The sequence below is a fragment of the Dipodomys merriami genome, unplaced genomic scaffold (genome assembly GCF_024711535.1).
Source record: "Dipodomys merriami isolate MVZ:Mamm:240054 unplaced genomic scaffold, mDipMer1.0.p SCAF_3, whole genome shotgun sequence".
Taxonomy (NCBI): domain Eukaryota; kingdom Metazoa; phylum Chordata; class Mammalia; order Rodentia; family Heteromyidae; genus Dipodomys; species Dipodomys merriami.
Genome location: NW_027204492.1, coordinates 13,484,512 through 13,497,500, shown reverse-complemented (window position 1 = coordinate 13,497,500; position 12,989 = coordinate 13,484,512). Strand labels below are relative to the sequence as shown.

The window sequence follows — 12,989 nt, the reverse complement described above, 5'->3', positions numbered from 1 at the left end:
CAAGGCTAGCGCTCTACCACTTGAGCCACAGCACCACTTCTGGCTTTTTTTCCTTTTGCTTATGTGGTACTGAGGAATCGAACCCAGGGCCTCAGGCATGCAAGGCAAGCGCTCTACCACTGAGCCACCTTCCCAGCCCCAGCCATACTATTTTGCGAAGACAAAGCAGGTTACCTGGAGTAAGAATCAAATGCAGACCAAGGCAGAGACAGACACAAATTCTCTTCACCAGACCCACATGGCATGCACCCACCTCACATCAAAGGACCTCAGGTCCAGTCTTTTGTTTTCTGAGTCCATTGCTGATGTGCTATCAATTTCATTTCTTCTATGTGAAGTACAGATACATACATGCTGCCTTTTGCTCCCTTTATCCCAAATTTCCTAGATGCTATGCCCAGTTTACAGGACATTTCCATGTATCTTACTTCATTTCATCTGATTTCCTAATTGTAATTAGTTTGGGGATAAACAACCAGGTTACCCATAATGCTTACAGGCTGAGATAAGTAAAAGCAATAAGGCTCTGATGAATAATATGTAAGTTATGGTGCAAAAAAAAATAATATGTAAGTTATGGGGCACCACCTTTTTGGGGGGGGGGTCCGGTCATGGGGCTTGAACTCTGGGCCTGGGTGCTGTCCCTCAGCTCTTCAGCTCAAGGCGAGCACTCTACCACTTGAGCCATAGCACTACTTCTGGTTTTCTGAGTGGCTTATTGGAGATGAGTCTTACAGACATTCCTGCCCAGGCTGACTTTGAACCATGATCCTCAGATCTCAGTCTCCTGAGTAGCTAGGCTTACAGGCATGAGCCACCAATGCCTCGGGCTTGGAGCACCACCTTTTAAGCCCAGATCTCTGATTACTCAATCACTTATTTAATTACGTACTTAATAAGCATTTTCTGAGTACTTGATTATATGAAATGCCCTATGCAGTACTATACTATACTATACTATACTATACTATACTATACTATACTATACTATACTATACTATACTATACTAGACATTGAGGTGCTACAATTCTGAGGATGACCAAACTTGGTTCCTATCTTTGACAAGTTCTCAAACTAGCAGATAGAAATGCTGACAGATGGGCTGGGAAGGCGGCTCGGTGGTAGAGTGCTTGCCTTGCATGCTCGAGGCCCTGGGTTCGATTCCTCAGCACCACATAAGCAAAAAAAGAAAAAAAGCCGGAAGTGGCACTATGGCTCAAGTGGTAGAGCGCTAGCCTTGAGCTGAAGAGCTGAGGGACAGCGCGCAGGCCCAGAGTTCAGGCCCCACGACCGGACCCAAAAAAAAAAAAAAAGAAATGCTGACAAATAACCATAGCAAGCATGAATATTCAGGGTTTCCTTGATGCAAAGGATTATGGGGAAATGCCTGATCCCGCTGCCTGATCCAGAAGAGAGAAAGCTAGTATCTGTTTTTTATTTAATGGTTTTCAGTCAGGTAGTCAATATTTGAAGTAGACTGCTAAAATCTAGATAAGGCAGGGAAATGGTTCTCAATTCTGGATGTATGTCACAATCACTTTCAGGACTTTCAAAACATAATCATCATTAGGTTAAACAACTTTGGAAAACTGTCCAGGAATACCTCCTACTGAATATATATATATATATATATATATATATATATATATATATATATATATATATATATTACATTATAACCTAGCAGTTGCCCTCCTATTCAATATATACATATATATGTATATATTATTATTACATTATAACCTAGCAGTTCCCCTGCTGTACATAAATTTCCAATAACTGTGCATGCATGTTCTCCAGAAGACCCATAGGACATTTCAAGCAGCATTGTTAATAACAACCAAAACATGGAAAACAAAACCTGGAAACAATCTAGATGTTTGTCAGTGCATGAATAGAACAAAATATAGTATATCCATACAATGGAATACCACTTAGCAATAAAAAAAAGAGTAAACTATCAATACTTGCAATGGCATGGATAACTAGTCCAAATATTATGTTGAGAGGAAGAAACCTTGTAAACATGAGTACATATGATTCCACTCTCATAAAGTATCTGCTTCGGACTGAAAAAATAAGAATTCATTAGCTTAGAAGTCAGGTTTTTAGTGTCCCTATTAAGTGGTTGTGAATGGGAAGAGACACAGGGCGGTTCTGGGTGCTATTACTGTTGTTTCTTCATCTGTGTACAGGTTACATGGGTAAATTCAGTTTATGAAGACTCATCAAACTAAATATTTACTATTTATTTGTGCAACTTCCTCAGTGCATGCTACAAAGCTAGAAAAAACATATATATATATATATATATATATACCAATGACTAGGTCTCACTAAAAACAACTAACTCTGAATCTCTGGATGATAAGACTCCTTGACATCTGTGTTTTTAAAATAGCCCAGTAAAGACAGTAATTTATACCTGTAATTCTAGCTACTCAAAAAACACCTGGAGGAACACAGGTCAAAGCAAGCCTAGGCATAAAAAAAGTTCACAAGAGGCGGGCGCTGGTGGCTCACACCATAATCCTAGCTACTCAGGAGGCTGAGATCTGAGGATCACGGTTCAAAGCCAGCCAGGGCAGAAAAGTCCATGAGACTCTTATCTCCAATAAACCACTAGAAAACCAGTAGTGATGTTGTGGCTCAAGTGGTAGAGTGCTCGCCTTGAGCTGAACAGTTGAGGGACAGCGCCCAGGCCCAGAGTTCAAGCCCCATGACCAACAACAAAAAAAAGTTCACAAGAACTATTCTCCAATTAACCAGGAAAAAGTGTGACTGGATGCATGGCTCGATTAGTAAAACACTGTGGGAAAATGGTTGTGAACAAGAAAGTCAAAAAAGAGCCTAATGCCCTGAGTTCAAGCCCAGAACCAAAAAACAGCACCTTTGAGGACTGTAATGTTTACTTACATTGAAAAGTCAAGGCACTGGGTTCAGCAATAGCTTCTGGGAAGCAAGAATCTGGCCTTTGACAAAGAAGATATGTTTTGTGGCGTGAGAGCTATCACTGATTACAGTGTGGCTCAGCTTCACCCTGGAAGAGCGAGGCATTGATCAGGATCAGCGCTAAACCTCAGTCCCCACATTGTGATTATGGTGAGGATGAAAGAAGGTAGTAGACTTAAAGCACCTACTACAGTACCTGGAACATATTAAGTATGGGAGAAACTATAACTACTCAACTCTTCCTCCTTTTATTTCTTTATTTTTGCCAGTCCTGGGACTTGAACTCAGCGCTTGGGCACTGTCTCTGAGCTTCTTTTCTTTTGCTCAAGGATAGTGCTCTCCCATGTGAACCACAGCACCACTTCCAGCTTTTTTCTGTTTATTTGGTACTGAGGAATCGAACCCAGGGCTTCATGCATGCTAGGCAAGCGCTCTACTAGTAAGCCACATTCCCAGACCTCCTCCTCCTTTTCATGTAGGTTCCTAAGCACAGTGATACTGTGGCAAATGAACAAAATCCATGCTCTGAGATTTCTCCTCCTGAATGAATGAATGAATAAATGTTTAAAGACTGAAGTCATATCATACTGGAACTAATGAGGTCAAGTGAATATCAGAAATTTCTGGGACCTGGCTGCTCATACTATGCACACCTGCTGTTCCTGAGTAGAAAAGAGGCAGATATTGGTAAATGCAAACCACAGATGGCTATGGAAAAGCTTTGCTTTTGTCCTTGCCCCTCACAACAGTACCAGCCATGTACAAGCAAAGACAAGATGAAAATGGGAGTTGGAAAAATGAATTGCAAACAAATTAATAGCTCAAAAGACCTAGTGGGCCGGGCGCTGGTGGCTCTCGCCTGTAATCCTAGCTACTCAGGAGGCTGAGATCTGAGGATCGTGGTTCAAAGCCAGCCCGGGCAGGAGAGACCATGAGACTCCTATCTCCAATAAACCACCAGAAAACCGGAAGTGGTGCTGTAGCTCAAGTGGTAGAGCACTGGCCTTGAGCTGAAGAGCTGAGGGACAGCGCCCAGGCCCGGAGTTCAAGCCCCATGACCGACAAAAAAAAAAAAAAAAGACCTAGTGGCAGAAAATGTACCAAATGAAACACTTTTGTACAAGATTGCCACATTTTTAGAGAAAACAAGCCACCAAATCTGGGCTGAAAGCAGGAAATCCAGGTTGAGTGTTCTGACTCTACCACTGGTCAGCTTTACAACTTTAGTTAACTCAATTTTTGATTCTTGGTTAGAGGAAAGTAATGCATCCTTTAGAAGGACACGGTGAGTTTGAGATAAGATAAACAGGCCTTCAAAAACTTAGGCACCAAAGAAATGCAAGTTGAGAATACTAGCTGGAAATTTACTTTGTTCAAAACTCCAACCATCTCCCTGGGCACTGAGACTGCACCGAAACTGACACAGACACTCTTTTGTTTGAACTGCATGGAGCATACCCTGAGACTACACAGCCCAAAGCTGGCTTATGTAAGAAGGGACTGCAGCATGGCCTGGCATGTACCATAATACTTTGCTGAAGAGAAATCCTTGGGAATACCTCCACTGAAGTCCAAGTGAATGATGTCATCGGAGATCCTCTTACCATGGCCAATGTCAAAATTAAGACAGGAAGTTCAAGGACAAACTATATTTTCCAGGCAAATACATTATAATGAAAAGCATTTCAGACCTTAGAACCTTGCCTGTAAATATTCTTAATAGTTTACAGACCAGTAAGCAAAATTAGTCTATTCTATAAGGATTTTTTATTGTTGATATGAAGCTTTTATTGATCAAAATATGCATTGTTTGCATAGAAAAAAATCCCCTGATTATATTTTTACTCCCTCTATCCATGAAGAAAAGGAAAAAAATCATGCAAATCACCACTACATTCCCCAAAACACTAGCAAGCCAGAAATAAAAATAGAAGGTATTTGGAGAGACAGATAAACTTGAGGGTTCTCTCCCGTAGAGCTAAGAAACAAAATAGCTAAAATACCTGTTGGGTTCCTAAATGACTGGAAAATGAAAAGTCCACATTAACTAGAGCACTTTGGAACTCCTTGTAAAGTACAGTTCTTTTCCATCCACAAATCATTGTTGCGACAGACCTGGGTAAAACATCCCCAAATGGATGGATGTCTGGCTCGGCAAGGCATCGTATTGATATCACAAATAGTCCTGTTAAGTCTTGCTGTGGTTCTGGGAGAAAGAATCTGGTCTGATGAAAACCTTGTAGCCAGAAGTGGACAACTCACCCCTAAGTTTGGCATGTCCTAGCTTGGCGTCCTGGGCCTCTGCACCACCCCTATCCCCACCCCTCCGTGTTCCCAGGAGCTCCGGGCACCACAGAGGCCCTAGCAGAGAACGGACCCCGTGGCTGGGGCTGGGAATCGCGGTAATGAGGAGGCAGGAGAGCTTTTCCCTGGTGGAGGTGGCGGGGTGTCTTTTGGCACCCAACCCCAGACCCTCGAGTGTTCCCATTCCCCCTGACCCCATGCCCCCCAGGCAGGTCACCTGGCTCAGCTGCTGCCCGCCTGTCTGTCCTCCGCTGATTGCTCCCTCCAGCCGCGCCGCCGCTGCCACCACCTCCTGGAAGAAGCGGCTCGCCCTTCCGTGTCACCGGGCCCGGAGCGGACCAGCTAGCCTGTGCCAAGGCTGCGGGAGCCGATCTCCCCCCTGAGCCAGAGCTGGGACCCTTTCCCAGAGCACAGCCGTCACCCGAGCGAAACTGGAGAGCTGAGCTCGGCTCGCCCCAGCGGGGAGGGGCAGCTGCAACTTTGCTCCTGGACGCAAGCGAAGAGGGGGCGCCCGTCTCCAAACTCCGTGCCGCGCCGCGCCGCGCCGGCAACCTCTCCAGTCCAGGGAATCGCTTCTTTTCTTCCTTTTTTTTAAAAGAGAGATTCTTGCTCTCAAGTTCTTTCTGCTGGAGCTGGATCAAGCAGAGGGTGGAGGACCACGAGGACCCAATTGGGGGGTGAGGGAGGTGCGCCCCGCTGCGTGCACTGGCAGTGAGCCAAGTGTGGGTACGCGGGGTAGCTAATGGAGGGGGGACTGGCTCTCCGAGTGCCTCTCCCTGAGGCTCCTCCCGACCCCTTTCAAGCCGCCTGCTCTGCCCTCCTCCCGCTTGGAGGCACAGCCTGGGAGGGAGGACGGCCTGGAGAGACCCAGCCAACAGCAGGGAAGCAGTGACCCGGACCTGGATCACAGAAGTAGGAACTGGAAGTGACAGCGGCGCAGAGCAAAGCAGCAGCAGCAGCAACAGCAGCAGCAGCGACAACCAGGGTATCCGTGGCAGCAGCAAAAAGCTGCGGTGGAGAGACAGCAGCCACACTGCGCATGTGGCTGCCGCCCAGTTCAGTCCCATGCCCAGGGCTATGGGCGCCTGGCCTGCCAAAGCCTCAGGCGCAAAACCCAGACACAGACGAGCTCTTCCCGGTGGTGGCCAATTTTCTCTTCCTATCTTGGCGAGCAACTCAGCACCCCCAAGCTGCCTGGTGGGGAGGTGGCACCTAAGCAGAAAGGCACCTGGTAGCCCCCCTCACATGCCTCCCTTCCCTTTCGTGAGTTCTCTTACAACAGGCTCCTTAATTACATAGCCTCTGAGAGCGAATAAAAAGGTTCCTGAGAGATATTTGCCACCTCATATAATGTCCAGTGTTTACACAAATGCAATGCAGTCAGTAAAAGACTACAATGGCCAAAGTCACGATAGCATTTAATTAACTCCTGGAAATTCCATTAGGGGTGTCAGATTGACTCAACGGGAAGAAAACAACTTATCAAAATCCTCTGTAGTCTACCCACTGGTCAAATTGAACAGCTAAATATGCAAAGCTTCCACCAGTAGAAACTAATGGGAAAAGGCCAATCAAAAGCACTGCAGAGAACCACAAAACATTACACAATCCCTACTATAATCTTGCCATTTTACACATGAGTTGACTGAGGCCTAGGGTTGAAGACTCAGATTTCACACTAAAGGCAGCCATGGGGCTTGAAGGGAGGTCTAGAGAAAAGTTAGTCACTTAGCCTTTGTGCCTGGGTTCCAGGGAAGCCAACTCTCCAAGAGCTGGAGCTGGCCAGAAGAGAAATTGACCCTTGGGTCATGATCCTCAGCAGAGCTGCCTTACTTTCAGAATGCCTCCCTACTGAGCAGCTCCTGGGAAATGGCAAATCGTCTGTCCCACAGGACTTACTTTAAGGAGTGCACCCATGCTGTTCCTGTGACAAGGCAGATGGAGTGACTCAGGGAGACAGGAGGGAGTGAGGGGGTGGGGGCATAGGGAAAAAAAAAAACTATACTGCTACCAGCTGGTATTGGAAGGAAGGAAAGAAGGAAGAAGAGGAAGAGAGACAGACAGACACAAGGGACTCTGATATGCAGAATCTCAAGATTCATTCAATGAAACCCTTCATGAACAAAACAACTTTTCACAAAGTTGCCTGGGCCCAGAAGCAACACAGGAGATAGTAGGATGCCCCTGACAATGGAAGGGTAGTACCAGTGGCAAAGGAGAAGAAAGCCCCAGAGCTAGAACTGACACAGATCCAGTCAGGTGGCTGCTTCCAAAACAATGTAGGCAGAAATGGACAACATAGGACACAAGCAATGGACTAGAATTGCATGCGGCTCTGATTCCCACTAAATCCAAAGGCAACACACACCAAAGTAGCTACAGTTGTTAGAACTCATGCTCTAGAAAGACTGCCTGGTCACATTAATGACACTACCTAGAAATGAGGGCTGTTCCATATATTCTCAGAAGTTTTTACTTGAGGACATAATGTTTTCTCTACGTTTCCATTCTGTAAGAAAACAGGAAAGATACAGTTTGAAAACAAGAAATAGGTTAAAAAGGAGAGGACATTCAAATTCATTAGGAATCATGATATGTAAGTCATAGCATAAAAGATACCAAGGGGAGGGCTGGGAAGGTGGCTCAGTGGTAGAGCGCTTGCCTTGCATGCATGAGGCCCTGGGTTTGATTCCCCAGCACCACATAAGCAAAAAAAAATGCCAGAAGTGGTGCTGTGGCTCAAGTGGTAGAGCGCTAGCCTTGAGCTGAAGAGCTGAGGGACAGCGCCCAGGCTCAGAGTTCAGGCCCCATGACCAGACCCCTCCAAAAAAAAATACCAGGGGGAGGTTAGGGATAGTGGGAAAACAACAAGGGAAGGGGTAAAAAGAAATGTACTCATTGCCTTACTCAGGTAACTGTAACCCCTCTGTACAGCATCTTTACAATAAAATAAAAATGTTAAAAAGAGTACCATTTAATATTTAGCAAACATTAAAGATAATAATATTGCCAAGGACCTGAGAAACAAGACATTTTCTACACTATTGACAGGACTGAAATCTGGAACAGCATTTTTGTAGGAGACTTTGAAATTATCTATCAAAATTTGACACAATAATTCCATTCCTACAACAAAAGATGATTCAAGAATCATAGCAAGAAAAAGAATATGAGACAAAATTCAAGGGGATGTGGAAGCCTATAATATCAGATCAATCTCCCCTTGTTCAGGCTGGGAAGGTGGCTCAGTGGTAGAGTGCTTGCCTAGCATGCATGAAGCCCTTGGTTCAATTCCTCAGTAGCACATAAACAGAAAATTCTAGAAGTGATGCTGTGTCTCAAGTGGTAGAGTGCTTGCCTTGAGCAAAGCTCAGGGACAGTGCCCAGGCCCTGAGTTCAAGCCCCAGAACTGGCAAAAAAAAAAAAATCTCCCCTTCTCCAATAAATTTCCATAGTCAACTGAAAAAAAAGAATAACAGCAAATTTGCACAACTTCTTATGCGTAGATATACGCACATATTAGATATGTATACATATGTGGTAATATGAGTATAACTGTATGACTGGGAGGACTGAGGGGAAGAAACAATGATGGCTGGACATGCCTGTAATCCTAGCTACTCAGGAGGCTGAGATCTGAGGATCGCAGTTCAAAGCCAGCCTGGGCAGGAAAGTCTGTAAGACTATTGTCTCTAATTAACCACCAGAAAACCGGAAGTGGCGCTGTGGCTCAAAGTGGTAGAGTGCTAGTCTTGAGCTGAAGAGCTCAGGGACAGTGCCCAAACCCAGAGTTCAAGCCCCACGACAGACAAAAGAAAAAGAAAAGAAGGGCTGGGAAGGTGGCTCAGTGGTAGAGCGCTTGCCTTGCATGCATGAGGCCCTGGGTTTGATTTCTCAGCACCACATAAGCAGAAAAAAAAGCCAGAAGTGGCGCTGTGGCTCAAGCGGTAGAGCGCTAGCCTTGAGCTGAAGAGCTGAGGGACAGCGCCCAGGCCCAGAGTTCAGGCCCACGACCAGACCCCTCCCCCCCAAAAAAAAAGAAAACAAAAGAAACAATGATAGAAGGTAAATAATATCAAAATATACTATGTCTATGTAAGAAGACAGCATAAGGAAACTCACTGAAAGCTATTGGACAATATGGGATTAAGAAGGATGGGGAAAGAGAAGTTAACCCTTTTGTACAATTATTATATCCTAAAATATGAAAACATGATTGATAGTAAAGTAAAACAGGCTCTGCTGGGGTGAATGCCAGCAGGATGAAGAGGGAAAACAGAGAGGGTGAATATAGTCGAAAACTTTGTAAGAGTGTATGAAAATAGAACAATGAAACCTGCTGACATGGTTTTAAGAAGAAGAGAAGGAAGAGTGTGAAGGGAATGAGTGATTAGGGTACTTTAGATGTATGTATGGAACTGGAAAATGAACCCCCTTGAACAACTATTATGTACTAATAATTTTGAATGTGTTTATTTACTTTGGCTTTATTCAGGTTTGAACTCAAGGCCTTCTGCACACTCAGCTTGCTTTCTCAGCTGACAATCTACCACTTGAGCCATTCTTCCAGCCCTAGACTAATAATTTTAAATCAATTGTATTTTATACCCTTGAAAAGAAAAATACAAATACAAAATTAAGTAAACTCTTTCATCTGCAATAGCATCAAGAATAAGAGGTTGTGGAATAATTTGAAGCAAGAAGGTATAAGATCTGTGCACTAAAAGCTACAGCACATGGCTGAATGAAACTAAAGAAGACATAAATCAATGGAAAGATATTCAATGTTTATAGAGTCAAAGAGTCAATGTTATTAAGATGGCATTATTCCCCTATAGATTGAACACAACCCCTGTTAAGATCTCAGCTGAGCTAGCTTTTTTTGTTTTAATGAAAAGTCAAGTCTGGTGCTAAAATGTACCTGGACATGTAAGGGATCTAGAAGAGCCAATATGGCTTTGAAAACCAAGAATAAGTTAGAGGGCTCACAGCATCAGAGTTTTAAAACTTACTACTAAGCTACACTAATGCTGGGAACTGGCAGCTCATGTTTGGAACCCTACCTAATCAGGAGGCTGCGATCCAAGGATCATGGTTTGAAGTTAGCCAAGACAGGAAAGCCCATGAGACTCTTATCTCCAACTAACCACCAAAACTCTGGAAGCAGAGTTATGGTTCAAATGGTAGAGCACCAGCCTTATATGAAAAAAGCTAAGGGACAGTGCTCAGACCCTGAATTCAAGCCCCAGTACCCCCTGCCCCCACACACACAGAGGTACGCACTACAGTTAGTCAAGTGGAAGTCTTTTCATTAAATGATGTTAAGAAATCTATATGTGCACGTACAAAATAATTACTTTAGCCCATACTTCCTACTATATACATAATTTGATCCAAAATGGATCAAAGACCCCAGTGTAAGAGCTCAAATGATCACAGTTAGAAAAAAAAAACAAACAGGAGTAAGCCTTCATGACTTTTGATTAGAAAAAGGGTTCTTAGATAATACCAAAAGTATAAACAACAAAACAAAAACTAGTTGAATTTGACTTAATCAAAATTTAACTATTTTGTAAGGCACTGGTATTCATGCCTATAATCCTAGATACTAAGGAAGCTGAGATCTGAGGATCATAGTTCAAAGCCAGTCCAGGCACAAAAGTCTTTGTTGGGACTCCTACCTACAGTTAACCAGTAGAAAGGCAGAAGCAGATCTGTGGCTCAAGTGCTAGAGCACCAGCCTTGAACAGCAAAGCTAAGGGACAATGCAAAGGCCCTGAGTTCATGCCTTAGTACCAGCACTCATACACACACAATTAAAATTTTTTTTGTTCAATCATGGGGCTTGAACTCTGGACTGGGCACTGTCCCTGTGCTCTTCAGCTCAAGGCAAGCGCTTTACCACTTGAGCCACAGTGCCACTTCCGGTTTTCTAGTGGTTTATTGGAAATAAGAGTCTCACAGACTTTCCTGCTTAGGCTGGCTTTGAACTTCGATCCTCAGATCTCAGCCTCCTGCATAGCTAGGATTACAGGTGTGAGTCGCCAGTACCCAGCTCTGTTGTATTTCTAAGCAGATCATTTTAACCTGGTGATCTTTTTTGTATGTGGTCTTGGGATTTATAGTCAGGGCCTTCATACTTGCTGGGTAAATTGCTCTACCACTTGAACCATGATCACAACCTCAAACTGGCAGTCTTTCTTAGACAATCAATTACTGTGCTCTGTGTTGTCTGGAGTCAATCTGCTTTTCTTGCTTTTCACATATTTAGAGTCTTATAGAGTCAACAGGCATGGCCTATGCCAGGCACTGGCTAAGCACTTTGGGCCTGAAGGATACCCTCTAAGGAAAGGTTCCAACACTTGTACTTAGGTCTGTTTCCTACCTACCAGGAAACTTGACACTGGATATTCAACACACTTGTCTGTTTAGTGTTCCCCAGTTCGGCTTTCAGCTGCAGTCCTCAGTGAGCCCTCACTCAGGGTTCTAGCTCCTATATATACCTTACAGGCATAATTTTTCAGACAGCAGTACAATGAAAGCTTAGTAATCATGTACCAGTAAACAGCTAGTGTATATATTTATATGCAGTGATTTATCAAGTGCTTTAGATGCATCCTTTTATTTGATCCTTAAAACAACCCCCTGCAGTAGATGTTGTTAAAGTCTCCATTATCCAGATGTGGAAACAGGATCATAGACATGCCACTGTGTGACTATCACAGTGACACAGTCTGTAAATGACCAAGCTAAGACTCATATCTATCAATATAAAGAAGTCATGTGAGTAGCCACAGTGCCACATACTGCCTTACTCCAATGGTCTTATCATGTTAGGTCAGCCCAAATAGCACAGAGAGAGAGAGAGAGAGAGAGAGAGAGAGAGAGAGAGAGAGAGAGAGAGAGAGAGAGAGAAGGAGGGCAGGAGGGAGGGAAGAAGGGAGGGAGAGAGAGAGAGAGGGAGAGGGTGTCAAAGACAAAGACAGAAAGAGGGATAGGGACACAGAGATATGAAAATGTGCTCAGTGCATATTATTAAGAAGATAGAAAATCATGATACACTTTTCAGTAAGATTTCTACCCAAACTCGATAAAAAAAAAACATTTTTAGTAAAATTTCTATCCAAAGTGAATAGAAACATTTTCAACATTTGTGCTTAACAGAGTAAGCTTTAGTTATCAGAAAAATCCTCAACAATACCAGAACCCAGATGCTGCTTCTGTTTCATCTAGTATTCTTAGCACTGTAAAGTTCAGTATACCTTCTGGCAGATTCCAAGCACAGAAATCACTGGCAACTTCATTATGTTTTTATTTGAATTCTTTTAAAGAAAATACTAAAATAGGTTCCATAATAGACATCATTCTCTAAGTGATATCAAATACTCTGAAGCCATATCTACCTCCAAAGCCTGAAAAATACATAGAGACACAGAGACAGAGCACTCTCAAATCGGGCAATAAGGAAGCCTGGGATAAGGTATAGCTTAATACTAGGGCTAACTTTAGGAAAAACTGGGAAGGAAGCCAAGTTTATAAGAGACAAACCTACTGTGACTATTAGTAGTAGTAATAAATAGTTACAATTAGAAGGACATTTTCTATTTCTAGGCACTCTTCTGAGGACTTAAAATGTGAGAATTCAAGCCAGGCACCAGTACTCTTAGATATTCAGGAGGCTGAGATCTGAGGATCCTGGATCAAAACCAGCAGGAAAAGTTTGTGTGACTCT

General features: G+C 43.6%; 1 protein-coding gene across 5 annotated transcripts in view; it reads right to left on the bottom strand.

The window, feature by feature from the left end:
* Window positions 1–12,989, bottom strand: part of Arhgef6 (Rac/Cdc42 guanine nucleotide exchange factor 6) — a 118,773-nt gene that overhangs the window by 102,170 nt on the left and 3,614 nt on the right. Inside the window, exon 1 of one of the 5 annotated variants that reach the window (XM_070039654.1) lies at window positions 5,475–5,570. The exons of the other annotated variants lie outside the window; for them this stretch is intronic. The gene's annotated coding sequence lies outside the window, so the exon portion shown is untranslated. Of the gene's footprint in view, window positions 1–5,474; window positions 5,571–12,989 lie in introns of those variants that run through there. 5 annotated transcript variants of the gene reach the window in all.